Genomic DNA, 21,106 nt, shown 5'->3' with positions numbered 1-21,106 from the left:
CACTGTATGATTTGTTGCAAACACAGGGTGGGGGTTCGATATTTTGGGGCCTTTCTGTATTTTGTTTTATCAGAGGTTATCAGTGTCAAGCTCCTTGGTTTTTTTCTGAACTTAAAAGCACGGTGTCATACCACAGGAACCCAAATTTGTATTGCAGTCTCATGTTCACTCCCCAGTGATGATATTTTCTCACTAACACAATTACTGAGAGCTCCAGATCACCACTGCAGGCACTGGTACCTTCAGGGCAGTTCAATGTGCTCCAGGTCTTTAAGGAAGCACTTCAGTGTCCCAGAGGACTCAGCCAGCCACAGTCATGTTTTCTAGGAGCAAGGACATTTTTTTTTTTCTGTGTTGACTAACAATTAGGAAAGCTTTATGCATAACTAACTAACTGAAGGAAGCTGAAAATGAGCTGGCTAGACACCAGCTGCTAATGCTGGTATGGCAAAGGCTTGGCTTTGCTACAGACACAAATATTGGAGTGTCTCAGGAAGGAAGGCAACTTGTCCCTTGACACCTTTCCCTTCCTACCCTCAGTCTCACCTGCCATGGCTTCCATGCCTGAGTTCTGGATGCAGGTTTGGAAAGGCACCATTCTTCTTCCCTACACAAATTTAGGGGTGGAGAGATTAACAGTGACCCACTTGGCAGAAGTTTCCTTCTCTGCAATCAGACACGAGTCCCCTAATTATTGCAGTTATGTGGAAATCAGCACTTACAGGAGTAAGTTTTGCATGTTTTGTGAGTACTAAAATGTAGAAGCAACAGTTTGCACGGACAATTTGTAGTTATGCAGGGGGAAACCAAGTCAGCTTTTTAACAAAGTCCTATCACCACATCCTTCTATCTACTCTTCACTTGATTTCGAAGAAAACCCCCAGCCTCAACTCTGTTGACCTCAATTTTGCAGTGTTGCAATTCAATATGTCCTCAGCAGTTGTATGTTATTTACCCAAAATATTAGAATATTGCTGCTGCACGGTGTGTAATTTGTATTAGACTTCCCATTAATGTGTGCTGTTGAATCCTGCACGTTGCACCGTGAATTCTTCCAGCAATTCACCTGTGTAATCGAGCAGTGTCTCGTGGGTGTGGATGCTGCATTTCAGAGAAGCTGAACTCCAGCAAGCTGGACAGTCAGATAGTTCTGGCCAATTTAATTATGCAAATGGGAATCCAGTTTCTCGGGAATATATTATCAGTATTACTTCAAAGACTTGCTTAGAATTCTCTCCTATCATCCTTTTATGGGTTCCTTTTTTTTTTTTTTTGTTGCACAAGTGAAAATGAAATATTACAATACATTGAAAAAATTAGGAGAAAATAAATGAGCCCAGATATATTTGCAAATGCTGCTTGTTCCAGTTGGAGGCTGGTAAGCTAGAAGCAAGGAGAGAGAAATTTTGTTCTTTCTTCCTCTCCTGTCTTGCAGCTATGCTTTTGCAGAAAATGTCTGTGGAACTCAGATGAAAACAGCATTACATGTATTTTAAATCACATCAAATAATTTAATAGAGTGTCTAGGTTGTGCCGTTCCAATATGTATAAAAAACCTCTCTTATTGTAAAAGGAAATTTTCTCATAAAACCTTTCATTTGGCAGAAATGATTTCTTTACAATTTTAAAGGATTCCATGTAAAGCTGTGAGGGTAACACAGCTCAAATATTTTATGCCCTTGGAAAGTTTGCTTTGGGAAATTAGCCTGGAAATTGAAGAACGGCACTTTGCACTCTCCTTGGAAACTTGGAAGTTGTACCCTAATGCACGTGAAGGCACATGAGAGAGTCTCTCTTTCCATATTAAAGTAAGTCTAATTGAGAACCTCAGCCTGCTGGTGGAGGCTCTTTAGTGTAATAAAATTGAATAAATACAGGTATTTAGACAATTATTTTACAAATTATTTCAACATTTTGATGAACTATTCTTCCCTTTCCCCACCTTTTAAAGACATTGGTCTTTTTCTTGGGTTCACCAGGAGGAGACTTGAGAGCAAGACTTGAGCACAAGACTTTCTGCTTGATATATTGGGGCTGAAGAAACTCTTCTACCAGTCTCTTTCTCTGCATTAGTATCAGAGGTCTGCACTCACCTGCATGAATGTCTGCTCAGAGCAGACTTATCTCTGGGACTTGTTAATTTTTAGACTTCTATTTAATTAGTACGTAATTTCTTTCTGTAAGTGAATTCTTTGAAGTAATTTCTACTATCTCATGGAAGTGGATGTATTTATAACTTCAGGTCTCATTCCCAAGGAGTGATGGTAACTGTAATTGTAAGTGCAGGTCAGAGCTTATAACACATCCCAATAGCTCTGAGTGGTAAAAAGGCATAAAGGAACTTCCCAGTTCCTTTTTTTTTGTGTGTGTGAGAAGATCTTTCTACAGTGCAGGACAGCTTTTGGCAGTCAACCTGTCTCATGATGTCTGTCAAGATGTGGAATTCTGGACGTTTTTAGAGGGTGTTAATTCAGGGCAAAAGAAGTGTTTTGCTGTCACAAAGGCTAATGAAATTATCCTGCCGTTGACACTGACCTGACTGAAACCTCTCTCTCATGTTCTGTTTTGATGGTAACCTATTTTTGACTCCATTGAAGTCAATCATTAACAGTAAAATTAATTTCCTTTACTTTTAATTATCTTTTAAAATTGTTTAAGCTCCTGCTTTAGTCAAGGAAGAATTATTCACACCTCCAGAGCATGAATCATCTCACCTAGAAAAACACCTATTTAGTGCTCTCCATTAATTCCACAGAGAAACTAGATGAATAATGGGAACTAAGATGCTCTAGAGAGGTCAAGGAAATCATTCCTAAATGAGTAGATCTCTGCTTTGGATAACACTGTAGATAAGCTACTAGATCAATACCATGTTGGCTCTCTGCAAGAATTGTTCTTTGCCTTGATGTGTTGGCAATTTTATTGTGGTTTAGAACCAAGAGAAATGAAGAAATATGAGGCAAGTTTCTGGCATTAGGTATTTAAAAAATAAGAGTGAGTAAGAAAGAAGTCATTTAACATGTGATTTGCATCAAGATTAAGATTTGTTCCTTAAATTGACCTGTTTGATCCTTATTTATTTTATTGCTTTAGCTCATGTATAGATGCAATTACTTGGTTAGGCAGGGAGCTCCAGTCAGCTCTGGTTTGTCCACGTGACAGCCACTTTTCCAGTTATTTTTTATTAATAATAATGTCACAGTTTCTGATCATGAGATTAGTGACTAAGCCACAGGCTTCTGGGTTCTTTTCCCTCTCTTTTCCCTCTCTGTCATGGACTGCCTTTTTAATCCTGCATTCCTTTGTCTCTTTTGTCTGCAGATCATGAGATTTTCAGCACAATGAATCATCTGGAGTACTTAGGCTCTTGTTGGCTTTTAATCAATCATCCCATTTTTATTTATTAGTCCACGTCCCATTGACACTGTACAGCATAAGGCCTTCCCCAATGAGCTTGTAATGAAACCAGTGGAACTGTGGATAATCACTCCTTGTTCAAGAGGTGGTCGCTGTATCCAAGAATTGTGCTAAAAAAGTAATTATAGCCCAAACCGTGAAACTCTCAAAGGCTTTTATGAACACCCTATTCTAAATGAACATTTCAATTGACAAGGTTCATTTGAATTGGTGGCTGAAAGAACAATGCATAACATGGGTGACAGACACCCAATATTTCAGATTTACACTGATTCTTTAATGTCACTATTCAGTGACACCATCCATTTCTTCATTGTCTAGTTCATTGGTGTAATATTTTTGATTGAAAGGCAGTTTGACACTCTTGCTTTTCCCCTACATGGGATTCTCTTACTGTCTCATGCTCCCTCTTCCAATTTCACACCAATACACGGTGAAAAACTGAGTGAGAAGAGCACAAAACTCGGTCCTCATGGCTGAAAAAGCTTTCAGTGTTCAAGATCCAGTGACTGCTGACAAAAGCTTGCTGGGGGGCTGCTCTGCAGCTCTAAGAACACAGCCTTTGGCACATACATTGTATGGAAAAACAAGAATCTCTTCATTGCCTGGCAATGAATCCTCTTAAACCACTGTTTGGTTATTTGTATGGTAAAACAAGACTTAGGAGCCAAAAACCTGCCTACCATTTAAAGTAAACTGCATGTACCATTTAAAGTAAACCACATGTTAAATAGCATTGCTGCCAGCCTTTAAATTGGCAAACATACCCAGCCAGTGCCTGTTAAATATCATTAAAAAATTATGCTCAATGAGGACTATGCACGTTAATACTTTATGATAGCAGATAGAAGTGCCAGTCTTTAGCCTGAATGTAATTTGCCCAGACTGTCTAAAGCACAAACCACAGAGAAACACCTCTCTAGAAGGGCTAACAGACTGCAGAGGAGGCAAAAACCCAGACAGGGAGCAGAGAAAGATCCAAAAAATAGCATCAGTCAGCATAGTGAGTGATGATCTTGGCACAATCATTGTCTGAGGTCTGATTTTGGTGGCTTCAGGTCTCAAGCTGAGAGATTTTACTTAATTTGTTGCTAATCAGCACAGGTGGAGCTGCTCCAGTTTGAGTTGCCCACTGGGATCCCCTTGGCAGTGACCCAGCCGTGCATCCCTTCCCACAGAGCCTCCCACAGTGTGCCAAGGGTGGGTGTGGAGTGGGTGATGGGAGACAGGAGGGGACAACAGGGACTGTCAGGTGCCAAATAGACAGCAGGGATTAGGCAAAATTCCAGGAGGGTGACTGAGAAAGGAATTACAGTTGATTACGGTAAATTCTGGCGAAGCAATCTCCCAACGGAAAGAATTGTCACACTGTAAATGTTGGATTATTTAAGGCTTTTTCTTTCTGCTTTTAAATTGTTTTTGGACATAACTGACCTAATTAGTATCACTTGCATTAACAATGTCTACTTTAAAATGTATTAAAGAGAAGAACATCCAGTCCAACAACAAGCAGCATGTCCTGCCCTACTGCTGCAGTGCCTGGCCCAGCTGAGCTGCACATTCAGGGACAGGCTGGACACACGACAAAATAATCCACCTCTCAACAGTTGCCTCATGTAATAGCATCATACAGCACTAGGAGTCAAAGGGAGAAAATAACTTGAAATTCAGTGGTAATTACCATGAGGAATTTAATACTTAAGCTTAGATTTTGCAAGCTGAAGAGTGAGATTTTCATCTTCCCCCCCCCTCCATTAATGCATCATTAAATTGATATTGAGTTTTCTTTGATTGGTGTTCATTTCAATCACTTGCTACTTGTGATGCTTGAGGTGAATTCTGGAAACACACAACAAGAGAATTTCTCTTCGATAGGCATATTTCAGGCAGTGTTGACTGACCAAATTCAGTTTTAAGCCAGAGACAGACCAATGTGGGAGGGATGGAAATAGCGAGAAGGGAAGTTGCAACAGTTTAAATGTTTTTTTTTCTGCTGTGATAGTGCCAGGGCCTGGCCCTGAGCTTGGTGTTCTTGTGACAGTTATTGGCATGGGCACAGATCAAGAGATTGTCCCTACCCTGCCAAACTTACAAATTCAAATAAATCAGACCAAGGGCCAGGGACAGTACATCATATGAGGGATGAACTGCAATGCAGAGAGATTTAATTACCTGCCCTTTCCTTCTGGAAAACAATGGAGCATTTCCACTGCAAACTGCAGCCAGGTGCTGGGACACCTTGGCTGTCTGAGCTGTGTAACACGTCCAAAGCAGGCCACATCCATACACCCTGCTCAATAAAAAAAAAAGCTCATCACTGGTATTGCGATTCAGAATTTATCTTAAGAGAAACTGTAAAAGATACGTTAATTATACTGTTATAGATGAATATTGTGAACCAGTGAACCGTGAAACAATTACTTTTTATGGTTTTATCACTTTATGGTAATTTTTATATACATTTCAGCAGCATCCAGTGGCCCCAAGTGAAGACTCCACGTAGTGGGTATAACATGCTCTAGGTGGGAGGAGGAAAAGAGCCACAGGTTGATGAAGTGTTTGCACTGTGGCCGACAGGTATTCCAGCAGAAATAACTCCATGTCCTGGTTCTGGCGCTTGCATTTTCTACTTTAATGAATCATTGCTCCCTTGTGAATAAAACAACTTTTCTACAAATACATTTGTCTCTCGCCACCTCTTTTTGCTAAATAGGTTTCAGCTAAGGAATGGCAGTTTAGCTATGCATTTGTAAGTGGTTTTATTCATGTGTGATTATGTATTAGGCTGTTTGGTATCACGTGATTCTGCTGCTTGCCTGGATGACTTTAAAATAGTGTCTAATGAATTATGTGATTTATTCAGGTTTTGAGCTAAATTAAATGATATTTTAAAATGTATGAAAAGCTTGATTAATATTTACATACATGTTCTGTTAGTAATACAGGTAGTGAATTCACCACTTCTATTGATAAAAAATATTAATTAATCGATTTTGTGTCATATGGACAGTCATAGTCCTTAAGATATTAAAGATTTCTCATATATATTTTACATTAAAGGAGAGGGAGAAATTATGGAAGGGTTTTCAATGGCCAAGAAAACTGCAGGAATAGATATTATAGAGTTTGTCAAGTGTACATTTTATTGATTTAAGCAACCTGTGAAAAGAAACTAAGAGCAGTGATACACCAGCCCAAGTAGCAATTGTATATTTACAGTGAATTGCTCATGTTTGCTTCTGAAAATTTGTAACCTGAGGTAGAACTGAACAATGAAAGAGAAAAACCAAGCATGTAAAATCAATTGGAGTGCTGGCCAGCTACCAGAACATCTTTATTTTCTGCAGCCACGTTCAACCATATTTTATGCCTATTTATCACTGAATTCATTGGGCAGAACAGAAATGGTGCTGATATTACTACCTCATGAATATGCACAGAAAATATTCCCTTTTGCTTAAATATCAATATTTATACCAACCTTTTTGTTCTTCTGTGTTTAATAGGAATGGCATATAGTGGGTGCTGTGGGCTAAAGCTGTTCATTAACATTGTTCTCTTGGGTATTCTTGACATTTAATTTCAAGACCCACATGAAATTAGTTTTTACACGTTAAACATTCCTGAAAGGGGCATATCCACGTACTTTTTGAAAGCAGACCCTCATTTTTAGGGAGAAACATCATCTGATGATCAAAATGAATGCTCACAAACGCTGGCTGGCATTCAGAGGAGAAGGTGGAAGCTCCAGGTTAGAATGTTTGCTAAGCTGAAGTACCTGCTCTGGCCACAAACAGGAACAGCCCACCAACACCAAGCTCACCCAGCACACACAGGTTTTATACCACTAACACTAATTTGGTATAACACTCAGTTTGGTGTGAAAAGTCTCATGAGCATACGGAAAAGATGCAGATTGTCCTTTGGGGTAGAAGATGAAGGAGCAGACAGACAATGTCAAATGATTTAATGTATTAGAACGAGTCACTTGTAGCAGTTCTGTGTTAGTGGAATGTCATTAAGCTTGTCATGGTATCCATGCCATCACATATGTGTGCCTGTATGTGTATATAGCTCCTGTAAGATGTGAGGTTTGAGGGGTTTTTTGAGTGTTTTGCTCCATTCCAGTGCAATATCTACAAAGTTTATAAACAGCTACCCAGGCTTGTAATGTTGAAGTTAACCCTGGTCACCCACGTACAGAGACTGCTTGTAGAAATACTGTGGGAGCTGAAAAGACATAGACCCCTTTCCACTCCATCAGTGGAAAAGTGTCATTCTGTGTTACAAAATGCTTGTAAAACACCTTCTGCAAATGAGGAAACTGTCAGAAGGTGACAAGTGGGCCAGAAAGTCCAGTTCTGTAGGTGATGACATACAAAAAGCACCTTGTTCTTACCTGAATTTGCCTTTGTTTCCTTAATCTGAACTCTTGAGGTGAGAAATACCTGTTAACCTGCTTTATCTCCATGACTTCAGTTTGATTCCTGGAGAGAATGGAGCAGTTCTCAGAGGAATAATGAAGGACAATAATAACTTGTAAAAATTTATGTGTATCCCAAGGTCCTTAATAGTTTGGCTCATCCCAGAAACTCCAGAAAAATTTTTAGTGACCACATTTTATTCCTATAGAGCAGTTGTGGATTTCAACCACGTTTTCAAAAACGGATTGGGTATTTAGAATAAGCACTGGTTTGCTCTGTATCTAATAGCTGTGCTCTGGCAAAACCACTGTTCTGGCAGGGAGGATAACCAGCATTAGAAAGCAGTTCTTACTGCAGCAAGCCTTGTTGTTATGAATTCACAAGTAAATTTAACAGGTGCCCCTGTGATGTAGACATTGTTGCCTCTAATGCCCTGACTCTGCTCTAGGGATTATTTCTTTTCCAAACATAAAAAATTTCATCATTCCAATCATTTAAATGAAAAAGACTGGGAAGACTTGAGGTTTTTTCTCTTTAAAACACACCTGTAGTTTGCATGAATTCTTACTCTCCTATTTTTTAATCTTTTTAATGGAAAGAAAAGTTTTGACACTGACAATGTCTTCTGTGTGGGCTTGTCTTGGTTGAATCCTCTTGTGTTCTCGCATCTGTTGTACAGTCTGCTGGTTCATAGAAGAGATTTTAGAACACAATCACAAATGACAGTGTGTTTTTAACTTTTCCTTTTAAGAATCTAGATCTTGCTTGGCATAAACAGTATTTATCTCTGATACATTTGAGAAGAAAACAAAAAAGAAACCTTAGAAAACTGTATAGAGGAGTTCTAGGAAGGTGAATAAAAATTTCCTTAGGTGACACAACACACGTTGTCTAATTTCAGACACAGCCATATGTCATGATATATTCAGATACCAGCTTTCAGTGATGCTTGTGTTTCCAGGCTCCTGTATTTGCTTGCTTTTGCAAAGCTCAGCACATTCTCTAGAGGAGTAACTATTACTATTCTCATCCCAAACCTGAGAAATTGAGGCATGAGTAGGTGACAGTAGTAGTTCAGCATCAAACATACTACTGGAAAAAGAGAAGGAATGTTAATGAGATGGTAGCTTAGGTGCCTGGGGTTTGCCAGCAGATACCAAGGCTCAAATCTGTATGAAACCATCAACATTTGGTATTGAAATATTTTTTCCTAGACGATGAAGCCAAAAGGATTAGTTTGTGTGGGATACAAAGAAGAGCGTTTGCTCCTGGAGCTCCCCCAGATGGTCTCTGCACGGACCAACAGGCTGCTGGAGCAGTTTTTAACGTTGTGAGGTTCATACAGAGTAGGTCAGCTTGAGGCCAACATGAGTTTGCAAGTCAGTGAGGAAGAAGAAGGGGTAAGGGGATTATTTTCACAGAGAGAGTTCATATAATTTACCTCCATATTCTGTCTTTGCTCCCTGTTCCTCTTCCTGCAGCTTGCAGCTCAGAGTTGATAAATAAACCATTGTCATGAAAATGTCATGTTGTGAAAGCATCAGTGAAACTTTTAAATTTATGGTAGAAGTCTAAGTAAAAGATGATAAAGTATCAGCACAGGGAGGAAGATACCATGAGGACTATATCCTGCAATGAATAACTAAGTCTTGGCCTGCCTGTGGCTGCAATGCTAAGTGGGCTTTCATCTCATGTGCAATCAGAGCACCCTGTGTGAAAAGAGATGCTCAGTGATGATCCAGTGAATGAGAAACCAGAGTGCTCTGCGGGTTTTTAAAGGAAATAAGGTGAACTCTTCCTCCAGATGCCACTGCTTCTTTATGTGCTGCATTGTGCTGATAGAATACAGTGATGAATCATCTGTCATGTCAGTATGTGACACAATATATTTGTGATGAGTAATGTCCTGAACAGAAACTTCATTGCACCACAGCAGAATTTATCCATCTTGTGCTCCCCTTGGCCTGTTCCAGACCAAACCCATCAGGTGTGATTTTGCACAGTGCAGAGGCACAGTATTGATCCTGTGTTAGTGAGATCAATGCTCCGTGGCCTCTGAATTACCTCTGCCATGTAACAGGATGGAGGCTCAAGAGCCAGGTGATAGTTCATCACAACCTGAGGATCAAGCTGTGATGGGGTGGGAATAAAGGCAGCAAACAGAACAGCTGGTTCCAGTTAATGCCCTTGATTACAGAGGGTACAAGTAGTGCAAGAGCTGGGGCTGCTTGATTGAGCTCTGGAGTGCAGCAGAGCAGGAGGGCAGGGGAAGCTAAGAAGGGACAAAAGCTTGGTGAGAGGCTGAGAAGAGCCTGGGAATTACACGTGCTGCATCAGAAAGAGGTGGGTGAAGCACTTTTAGAAGCTTATGATTATGCAGAACAGTGCAGCAGGGCTGTGAAAGTTCCTTCTGGGTATGGAGGTTAGCTCTCTGTGGGCACCAGTGTCTGTTGGTTTTGTTATTGGTTGATCTCAGTGAGTCTTGCAAGTCTAACCAAAATCTTGGGGTTTATTTTACTGTGTTAATGTGGAAAGTACAGTTTGGGAAAGGAGGGGCCATAACATTATATAGGTTTGTGTTCGATGTGAGGAAAACATTTGTCATCCCTCAGGTTGAATTAAGTAACAAACAAGAGGATGCCTTACAAGGGAAGGTGGAGAGGCATTTTTAAAGTAGTCTTATTTTTCTTAAGTGCTTTCCTAGAGCTGCTCATAGGCCTGAGCTACCTGTTCCTAAACAACAACAGATATTATGCCCCCAGGGCTCCTGCCTGTTCCTGGCAGACATGGCAGATTGCCTTTGTGCCTCACTTAAGACTGTGATGGAATGGAATAACAGCACCTGAGCAAGGGAGGGCTCTGCTCTCTGGGTAACAAAATCTTGTGTGAAGATTTGTGGGAGGAAATAGGGGCTGTGCAGTTGTCTTCTTTCAACTCATTCAGCCACTCACTAGCAGAGGATTCACAATTCACTAGACAGATGCAGTTAAATTTTCCCAGGGGAAAGAGGGGATTAAAGGAAAAATGGGAACTGAGGGAACTGAGCCTGGATTTCAGGTTGCTCTGTGTACTCCTTTCCCTGGTGCCAGAGGCTGCTCTCAAGGCAGGGCGTTTCCCCCATAGCTCAAGGCTATGCCTGAAGACACCTTTTAGAATTATCCATTTATACTGAGGCTGCACACCTGAGCCCAGCCACCTTAAAAAGATTTCAGAGAGCAAAAATCCCAGTCTGCCCGTGGTTCTCAAATAAAAAAATAAAACAAAAAATCCAGCTGGCTTTGTTTATAAGGGGAATGTGTCTCTTAAAAGCGATAGTTACTGCCAATCTGGATTTTAAACAGACTTGCAAAAATGATTTTAAACCAGTAACGTATTGTCACACCCAGCCTCCCCTCATTCTTCAAAAAATGAGTTTGTGCATGTTTAAGTTCACTAATTTCCTGATGCATCTCCTTCTGTTATTTGGGTTAGTTGTTTGGCTTTTTTTTTTTTTTAATTATTCCTATTCAGTAGTACCTGCCAGTTCAGAGATAACAGAATATTAAACAAATTCTGGATGCTTCTTTTGAAGGACCTAATTTATGGTAGCAGGATGATGGTAAAAGCTATCTGCTTTAGACAGAGTCCCTTTGATGGGGAAAATTCAATCAGATCTCTTAAAAGTGCTTTATCAGAATTCTGAGAATTCTTTCTTGTGCTTCTGCCACTTTTATAAATGTCTTTAGCTGGCACTTTGTGCTCGTGCTGGGTGACTTGGGAAAGAGGCTCCTGTGTAATAGTGCTAATTTTTTTTTAATAATGCTACAAGAGACACATCTACTCAGTGAGAAACTCTGTCTTGGTATAGCATTTTTATGTTACAAAATCCTCTGACGTGAGTTGCCAGGTTCTCTGCATAAGAAAGGCCAAGGTGCCTCAACCTTCAGCTGCAACAAATCAGTCGTTAAGATGATGGGAAGCAGCAGCTCAGCTGTGCAGTCCAGGCTTAAATTGGAAGCTATTCTTGATTAAACCTCATCAAAGTTTCTTGGAAAGCGGTTTGCTGGTTAATATCCTGTGTTGGTCCATAAACAGTGGTAAAAAATTAGTGACTGATGGCCGAAGGAATAGAAAAGATGATGGGCATGCAACAAAATGGTTTCCCAGACTGCAAGTTGGGAGTTGTTGTTCAGAATAACTTGTTATTGATTCTCCTCCAGCTGTGATAGCTTTGTGCTTTATTACTGTTTCACCTGTGCTATGAGGAGCCTCAGCCAGGGCTTTGTGCTCCTCCACGTGCAGGAGGTTTAAGGTGGTGTGAGAGGATAGGGAGGTACCAGCTCCTCTTTCTGTGAGGAGCACGGCTGGGTTGTGATAAGCCAAAATCTACTACAGGCAGGCTTGCCCTGAATCTGAGAAACTTCACAATTTAATTCCTCAAGAGTGTGTGTGTGTGTGTTTTTTCACCCCTGCATATTGATATTGCTAAACTGACTCTTTTTCTGCACTGTTAAATTAATTTTTCCATGTCTGCTTCTCCAATAACATGAACCTCCCAGCTCTGACAGGGCACCTTTCCCCTGCCTGGAGCTCAGCTGCTTCTTACCATTTGGATGATAAGAGCAAAACAACAGAACAAATTCCTTTATGCATTGTAAATATCTTTGTGCTGTGTGGTGACTCAGGGCTGTTTTGATAGGAGGAAGATGGTGGTAAGTGAATCACATTCTTCAACCCAGAGCAAGTTTAATATCATTGCTACTACTGAAGAATTGTGGTTCCTTTGTTTTAGGTGATGCCTAAAGCACTTCTCAGCCTTACCGTGGTTTTCATGGGGATTTATGCTACTAGTGCCCCTGAAAACAGGGTGAAAATGTAAAAACAAACAGATATAACCAAACAAAAAACCTCAACAAAACAAATGCATAATGAAAACTGGTTCCTTTTGAAGTCATTATATAGGTTTTAAAGGACTTTAGCAGTTCTCTGAAGTGTTGTTAGCAGAAACAAAAGAAAACAAATGGAAATAATATAATCTCTGTGCAGCCTTCTTTGTATGGTAGCTTAGACACACTGATTTTCATTGTTCTCAAAACAGCAGAAAATCTCAGGTTGTGATAAGGACAGGATTACCTCATTTCACAGCTGAACTACATTCCTTCTTTGGCTTTTCTGAGTCCTGCCAGGACAGGGTCCCTAGGGCTGCACAGTTCCTACTTAGCAGATTAAAAAGGTTCTCTGCCCAATTTCCTCCTTGTACTCCAGTATCAAAAGAACATTAATGTCCTTTCTTGGTACCCCCTTCAGCCCAGCTGGGTTTTTCCCTGAACTATGAGAGTTACACTCAATCACAGGTGACTTCCTTGAATTTTGATGGTTTCTCAGATGTGGTAAGAGATTAGAAATAGACCTTGTGGAGTTAAATGTCCAAAGGGAAAGCTAATAAAAAGGAATGGATTTTAAGGGAGAATGTAAATATGCTGGATGCTTTGTGAGGAACGCTGATAGAGAGGTGGAGGAAAATGAGGAGGAAACACAGGAGAAGAGTTGGCTGCTGCTGAATGAAATATTGGTGCAGAGCTGTGCAGAGGATTAGTGGCAAGAACAGGTTAAAACTTGGCATGGTGAGAAAGAAAACATCTGTAAAGACTTGTAGGGGATGTGTGTTGGCAAGTAGAGAAGAGCTTTTCCAGTTTCACTGAAATGCTGTGGTCCTCAGGGTAAGAGGGCAGGCAAAGGATAGTTCAGGAGAGAAAAGGAGGAGAAACCAAAATCCTGCTGAAACTGCAGGGGATGGATGTCCCTTCAGGAGAATATAGTTACACAAGCTGGGGATCACCCAGGGTAATGAAGTTAAATGAAAGGATCTTGGGATTTGCTGTTAGCTTCAGAATGACTGAATTCCTGCCAGGCTTGTTGTTGCAGTCACACATGCCAGATCAGAGCTCTCACTCTCCTCAAGGCAGGGGACATCACAAGGCCAGTGTGTCAGTATGACTGTCAGCCTGTAAAACATTTAGATGGTGTGCAGCTTTCCAGGATCCCCAAGTAAATGCAAGAATACTGAGAAAAACTGTGGTGAATTCACCGTTCTGAGGATTTGTGTTGGGAAACAGCTTCAGACCTCGGGAAAAAGAGTGTATTGTGAAGCTGACTGGAATATTTCCCTTTCCCAGAGCATTATATTTTAGACTTGAATGAGTATTCCACTACTCATCATATTAGTTTAAACTCACAAAAAGTTATTCAGTGTTTCTTTGTGCATTGAAGACAGTATTTTTCACCTTGGTCGCTGAAACAAAATATGTGGTATTTTCGTATGTTTTCAAGAGTCAGCTGCCTCCAGTAGCAGGAAGGCAATAAAAAACCAAGCAAACAATGCAAGAGAAAAAGTAATTTTGGTTATATTTTACCTCCCAAAACAGTATTTCACAGAAAGGGAAGATGCTGTGTTTGGTAAGTGTAGCTGGTTTTCTTCTTTCTGTGCAGAAAGAGTCAGAGTGCCATACTGTATGTGTGTGGTGGCTCACAGGCCATATTTTCCTGGGTAATTTTAAGGATACCATACACCAAAAAGGACAGGTGGCCTCTTGAGCTAAGCATGTTACAAATATAGACGTGTGTAAAATGTTCTGCTCCAAAGAACTCAAAAGATAAAATGCTGGCAGAAAGAGGGACACGGAAACTGGCTGAGAGTGACATAGTTTCAGATTGTCGTGTGCAAAGAGTGTTTTGGGTGGAGTGGATGTAGTTAAAGTGGTATTTTATATTGCCAGTGGTGTTTGAGTGCATCTGAAAAACCTGACTCCATGCTAAATATTTTCTGGCAGGGCTGTGTTGCTGTTGTGAAGCAGCTCAACCTGATGGTTTGGTGCTAAGGCTTCTGGCTGAACTAGATCTTCCTTTTGCTTTCTCTCTTTGTATGTACAGCTTGTGTTTTCCATAAGGCAGTTTTGTTTATTTTACTGAGCAAAGTAACTGCAGTGTCACATTAAATCCCACTTGAAATTGCTTATCTAATCAGGCTCAAGTTGGCTGCTGAAGACAACAGGCTTTGAACGAGGCTTGGTCTGTAAATTATTTGCATCCTTTTTAAGAAAAAAACATTCAGTGCTAACCAAGAGGCTCAGAAAACATGACCTTATATTCTGATTATATTTGCTGTAGAAATATTCCAACACACCCATCCTGTGCTGGCTGAAAAGAAAGAAGATATTGCAGAAATGCCTCAACCCCAAAATAAAGCCAAGATAACCTTAATACAGCAGGTGGGGCTGACCCAGTGATGAGCAGAGTAAATAGAAATTAATCTACTCTGCCCCTCTTAGTTGAGCACTCCAAACAGGCTGTGATGTGCTTGTATATTTTTCTTTCAAAAGCCAAAATGCCTCTATTGCTGTTTGTGTTTTTTTTCTTCTAGTTCTGATAACAGAAGAATCTAGAGTTTGTTACAGAAAGATCTTGTACTTTCAAAGTTGTTGTGCCATTTAAAGCCCACAGAATTCAATTTGAGTTTTTTCTCATTAACTTTGCTCACATTTTTACAAATTCCAACTTCAGTTATGTGTCTAAATTTGAACAACAAGTAGGAATTAATACAGCAAATAATACTTAGGAAGGCTAAGAATTGTTTTGACTATAACCCATTAGAGACCATCTTGGAGTTCTTAGAATCTGTGGGAGTTTTGATTTGGGAGAAAACATTCCAAAAACATCTAAAGGGTCATTGCCTTTGCCAGTCACATGTTTTGAAATATTCCCTTGCTCTGTAACTCCTCTTTATTCCTGAGTTACATAAATGCTTCCAAAATAAGTTGCACAGGCAATTACCTGCCTGCACAGCCTCTTTACCAGGATTCCAAAAAAAAAGCCCCCAACAACCTACTCAGATGCAATAACAAAAATACATCTTCAAGTACATTTTAACAGTAGATCTTAATCTTTACAGTGACTGAGACATATGATTCAAACAAATCAAGTCAATGCCACATGCTTAAGCAAAATAATGTTATTCAGGTAAAAATATGAAAGAAAACTACGGTAAAGACATGTCTTGGCTCAAGGGTTAGATTCAGAGGGTAGAGGCACTGCTAGTTTGCTTTATATTGTGTTTTTAAAACAAGTTCAACTGTGTTTCTCTGTTGTTGTTTCACCTCTAAGATGTAAAGTCTGGTGAACTACTGAGACCAGATACAGGTTTTTCTTTAGCTGGAGAGTCTCTGGTGATGCTGCTACACAACTATTTTGGTTCCCAAGACAGATGTGTACATTTAATTGGTGATTGCAGCACCTCTGCAGCTCCAGGCACGTACCACTGCACTCAAAGGCTCACACAGAGGGGATCTGTATTTGACAGCCCCCACCACTGCAAAAAACTGTTGTGAAACCACAAAGATGGACATCACTGAGCTGCTGCTGAACTTTAAAGCTGTTCTGCTGAAATAGCTTTGCAATTGCCAGATTTTTTTCATGTTTTGCTTTAAGTAAATATGTAGTTGAGAGTTTTTGCTGTTAAGGCTCAAAAAGAAAATATTTCAGACTAAGGAGACTGAAAGAAACTCAGTGTCTTAAGCCTGATTCTCATGCTAAAACCAGGGTTAGGTCTATTGACAGAAATAAAACTGAAAAGTCTGTGGGTTGGAAATGCTGAGCAGTGTGCACCTTGCAGTCAGGAGGGAACAAATTTCCTGTTGCCTGCTTTGATGCTGAAAGTTTTGGTCAGTGAATACTCAGGAAGAACTGTGCAAGTAACAAAATAACACCTGTGTTGTGGTTGTGTTTTGTATCAAGCTATTGTAGACCTGCTTACAGGCATTGCAATAAAGAAAAGAAGGTACACAATGGCATGTTGTTGGAATTTTTGGGACTTCCTCCTTGGCATGAGAAAGAATGTGAGGAAAACACAAAAATGCTTGTTTGAACTGAAGTCAAAGTGGGTGATGGAGGCGGCTGCTGTGACTCCATCACAGACTGGGAGTGCAGTGCAGGAGGCAGGATGAGGGTGTAATTGTATCCCTACTATTCAGCTGAGAAATGAATTTGCAGTAACCTTCAGAATGTGGGATTCTTGACCTCAACACACCTTGCCTAAAAAGCCAATGTGGGCGCCATGAGGCTGCCTTGACTCCCTTGCTTGTCACATCCACAATCCCTTAATGAATTGAAGTATTCTATCTCCCCTCTGTTGTTATTCCAGGAACTCCCTTCAGGGTTTGATAACCAGCAACGCTCATCAACCTACTCCAGCAGTACTTTATGTGTTATTTATTGGTCACTGAATGTGTCCTTTGTGGTTCTTTAATTTAATTGGATTTTTTTCCATTTACCTTTGTTTGTCTCTGGTATATTGCAAACAGAGTTAATTGCATGTGGAAATATTCCTCCCAGAATAACAGTAATAGAAACTAGAATATTATGGCTGTTTTCTCTATCTACTTATCATACAACAGTGTCTTTATGAACTGTATACTTCTTTTATTAAACATGAACACAGCATTCTCTAGGATGTGAAGATGTGCCATAAACACAGATTGTGTTTCCCCCTTTAGATTAAAATTTCCTTTTTGAATATTGCCTTTCTTATTATAATCTAATCCAAGCTCACTCATCTCTCTGCCCCTTTTCTCTTGGGCCTTTGCAGTTATGTATCTGAATGCCATTCCTTGGTACAACATCTAATTTCAATAATTCAGGTTTGGTGACTGATTTACTTAAGATTCCCTGGTTTATTATTTTATTGGCCCTTATAGCTGAATTTGTTGGTGTTATTTTGCTTCAGAAGCATGGTTACCATGGCACTGCTGTCAAGGATTCCTAAATTCAGTCTGTGTTATGCTCTGGTTTAGGACTTTGCGCTGAGCACAGATCCATTGTTGCATCTATGAGGTACTTAAGGTGCAGATCAAAGACTTTTATGAGGCTTGTGTCCTGAGAAATCCAAACTCTGTGTTTGAAGCAGTTCTGGCTTCTCAGAAGCTTTTTTCTGCCGTTACCATGTGCCATTTAAGGAGACAGTTCTGTGTCATTTTGGACTGGGCTGGACAACAGGAGCAGAAAGCTGTTGGACTGTGTTTGCTGTAGGTTGTTTGCACATGTCCATTTCTGCAGGGGAAAAATCTCAGAAGGATCATTTTTTCTTTCCCACAGCTCTCCAAGTGTAAATGTCCTCTTCCCAGTTGTACTTAACCTGAGGATTTCTGTCAGTAGGGATGTTAGACTGCAGGTCAGAACGTCTGGGGAAGGATGTACATCAGGAGGTTCTTGACATAAAAATATTCCCAGTGCCTCTGAAATGCTGCACACTGATACACCTTCATGGAGGTTCCAGCCTGTCTTGTTAGGTGCTTCTTTGGCTGAACATAAGTTATGGTATTTTAGGAAATCTTGAGGGGGGGGGGGGGATATTTCTAAATATACCTTTTTCCTGGTGAGTTGATTCTCTCTCTTGATGTGTGTGGATGTGCAGTAAGGAGTGCAAGGCAGGCTTGGCTGCTGGTGCAGCAGGATCAGAATAGTGAAACAAATGTCTGAATGTATTCACCTTTTGCCAGAAGGTGAGATTAAAGAGAAAATATTATCAAACTACTGTCAAAGTCTGGTGGGTCAGAGACTTGTAACGTTTGTCATTCAGCCCTTCTGGTGTTTCTAAATGACAGCTGGGGAAAATGAGGCAGACTGATGCTTTCATGAAGACAGAAAATTTGATTATTTCTTTTATTAAAAGGGCATAGTGCAGAATATACCACAGAGCACCTGGAGGTGAGCTGTGTGTGCTGATGCTTTTCGAGCTTTTAGATTAACATTATATAAAATAAGGAAGCCAGGGTGATTTTTAGACAGTTTGACTGGATCTCAACATAGCTGGGAATAGCTACTGATTAAATAATTCCTATGAAAAGGACAAAACATTAAAAAAAAAAATAAAATCTTTCCTTAAGCCCATCACAGCAGCCCAGAGGTGATTGCTCAGAATTAATTTATCTAGCAAATCCTCTTAGGAATGCCCTTAATCTGACAAATGGAAGGGTGTTCACTACTCTGAAGTCTTTCTACCACGTATTCCATTTGTATCACATGAGGAGTTGTCTGGCTTGGAGCCTTCAGGAATTCAGGAGAACAGTTGTGAGATCCTGTATTTGTAAACCCACTTCATTTTGGCTGTAGTTGTTTTAGTAGTTTTGAGGACTTGATCAATGTGCCTTGAATCAAGGGCTTATAAACAATGAAAAGTTTTGGAAACTTTGGGTCATCTAGTCTTTGAGGGTTGAGAAATAAAACAGGCTTTAGATTTGAGCCTGCTAAGAAGGCTTTGTGTGAAAGACAACTTCAAATAACAAGCCCTCTAAGCCAAAGCAGAGACAAGCTCCCCTCCTTTCCAGTGCTGTGCCCACCCTATTGATTGAGTCCTAATCAAAGTTTGCTTTGCCTTATTCACCAGTTCAGGTATAAAGCTGAAAATTGACTGGTTATTAATTGTCAGAAGCTTCTTTGTATGATTTAAGAATGTTTGTTTTAAGAAGGAATAGCAGAAAACCTTTTACCCTTTTTCCAGGCAGATTGACATAATACCCAAAACTACAGAAGATCAATCCCTGCTTTGAGCTTCTGGATCTATTGGTAGGAGGGCAGATGTTCTGTCTTGATGGAAGACAAGGTCAGCTCCTTTGTAAAAATTGGCTCCTATGTAAATCCAAAACTAAGTGGAGCAAAGAATGACTTTTTTTTTTTCCCCTGATTTATGGTGTGACCCAATCCTGTAGTGTCCTTCAGGTCTAATTTAATGCTGGCACAGTCTCTGGGTTTGACTTACCAGCTATTGGCCATTCATCAAGGAAATGGAGGAATTTGATCTATTGTTTTCTCAGGTAGGCCACTGCTCCTACTGTGTGCTTCACAGAAGTTCAGAGGGATTGAAGCCAGAAGGAAGTTTTTTTTTTTTTGTTCTCTTCCCCCCTTTCTTATTTTCTTAAAAATTTGCAATATGTAGGGTAGAAGAAAAAGTTGGAAGAAACAAATGTTTTCTGATGTTAAGTTGTCCACGTGGACCAGGCTGAAGATGTTTTGAACCACAAACACTCTGACACTTCCATACAGGTCTCGAAGGAACCAGCAGGAAATGGTGGGAGAAAAAAAATTTACAAAAAGGCTTAGGGATTTTAGAAGCATCTTCTGGTGTCTTTGAGTGCACAGACATCACCTTTGAGTAACATGAAAAATCCTCAAATGGCACGTGCTGATTTCAGTGGTGAGGGGAAGAGCCACAGGAATCTGCCACTGGATTGAAGCCATTTCCCACTGTCTTCAAATGAATCATTAACATCCTGACAAATATGCACAACAATGAGGAGGCTACTTAATTTGACACTTAGGTTGAATTGCCTGGGAAATTACCTGCTTGCTCTACCTGGGTTTAATTATCGTTTAAATGATTAGGAAGCTCACTTCTCTTGAGAGAGGGTAAAGGAGAGCTGAATGCAACCTTTGTGCCTCCTGTTGAAGTGATGGCTGCTCCTCCAGCTGCTGGAATTGGATTTTTGTCTGGGTTCATTCCAGACACTGCCACAGAGAGCAAAATAGCAAAAGTGAGAAGAGTTCCTATGCCACACCATGGCTAAAACAGACTGTAGATTTGACTGCTGGGATGCTTCCTTCTGGAGTAAGGATGTAACCTGGGAGAGAGAGGGGAAGAGGTTGAATATAATTTCAGTCTCGTCAAGGAGAAATCTGCTATGTCTGCATCTTGGAGGTCCTTGCTAGTCCCCAGCTGAGAAGCCTGCACAGCTCAGTGCTGACAGACTGCATATGTTTGAGCTACTAAATATTTTCACCTCCCACTGGCTTCATATACCTCGACACAGAGAACCCTGCAGTACTGAGCTCTAAATCAGTTGATGCATTGTCACAGCTCCCTGAATAGATGGCCAAGTCAGAGCTGAGTTTTATTAACCTTGCCTAATTTTAACTGTGGGCCAAACTCTCCTTCCTTTGCTTCTGTAAATGATCCCATTGGTTCCACCTCATCTAAGTTACTGGAGTATTACTTGCCTTTGAAGTAGTAATCTAAAAAAAATAAATTCATTGATTTTTATTTAATGTGAAGTATAAAGCCTTTCAGGAAGTCAGGGGAGATTTTGAGAGAGACACTAAATACTTTCTGGTTAGAAATGCCACACTGCCATCAGTTAATTTTTGGAGAAGCTGGAAATGAACTCTGATTTGGAACAACACAACAAGCTAAAGGAAAGCATCAGTTATGCTGGTACAGTCATCCAGAGCTGTGACAAACA

Source organism: Corapipo altera, unplaced genomic scaffold (genome assembly GCF_003945725.1).
Source record: "Corapipo altera isolate COAL_440 unplaced genomic scaffold, ASM394572v1 343, whole genome shotgun sequence".
Lineage (NCBI taxonomy): Eukaryota > Metazoa > Chordata > Aves > Passeriformes > Pipridae > Corapipo > Corapipo altera.
Note: the sequence above shows the minus strand (reverse complement) of the source record.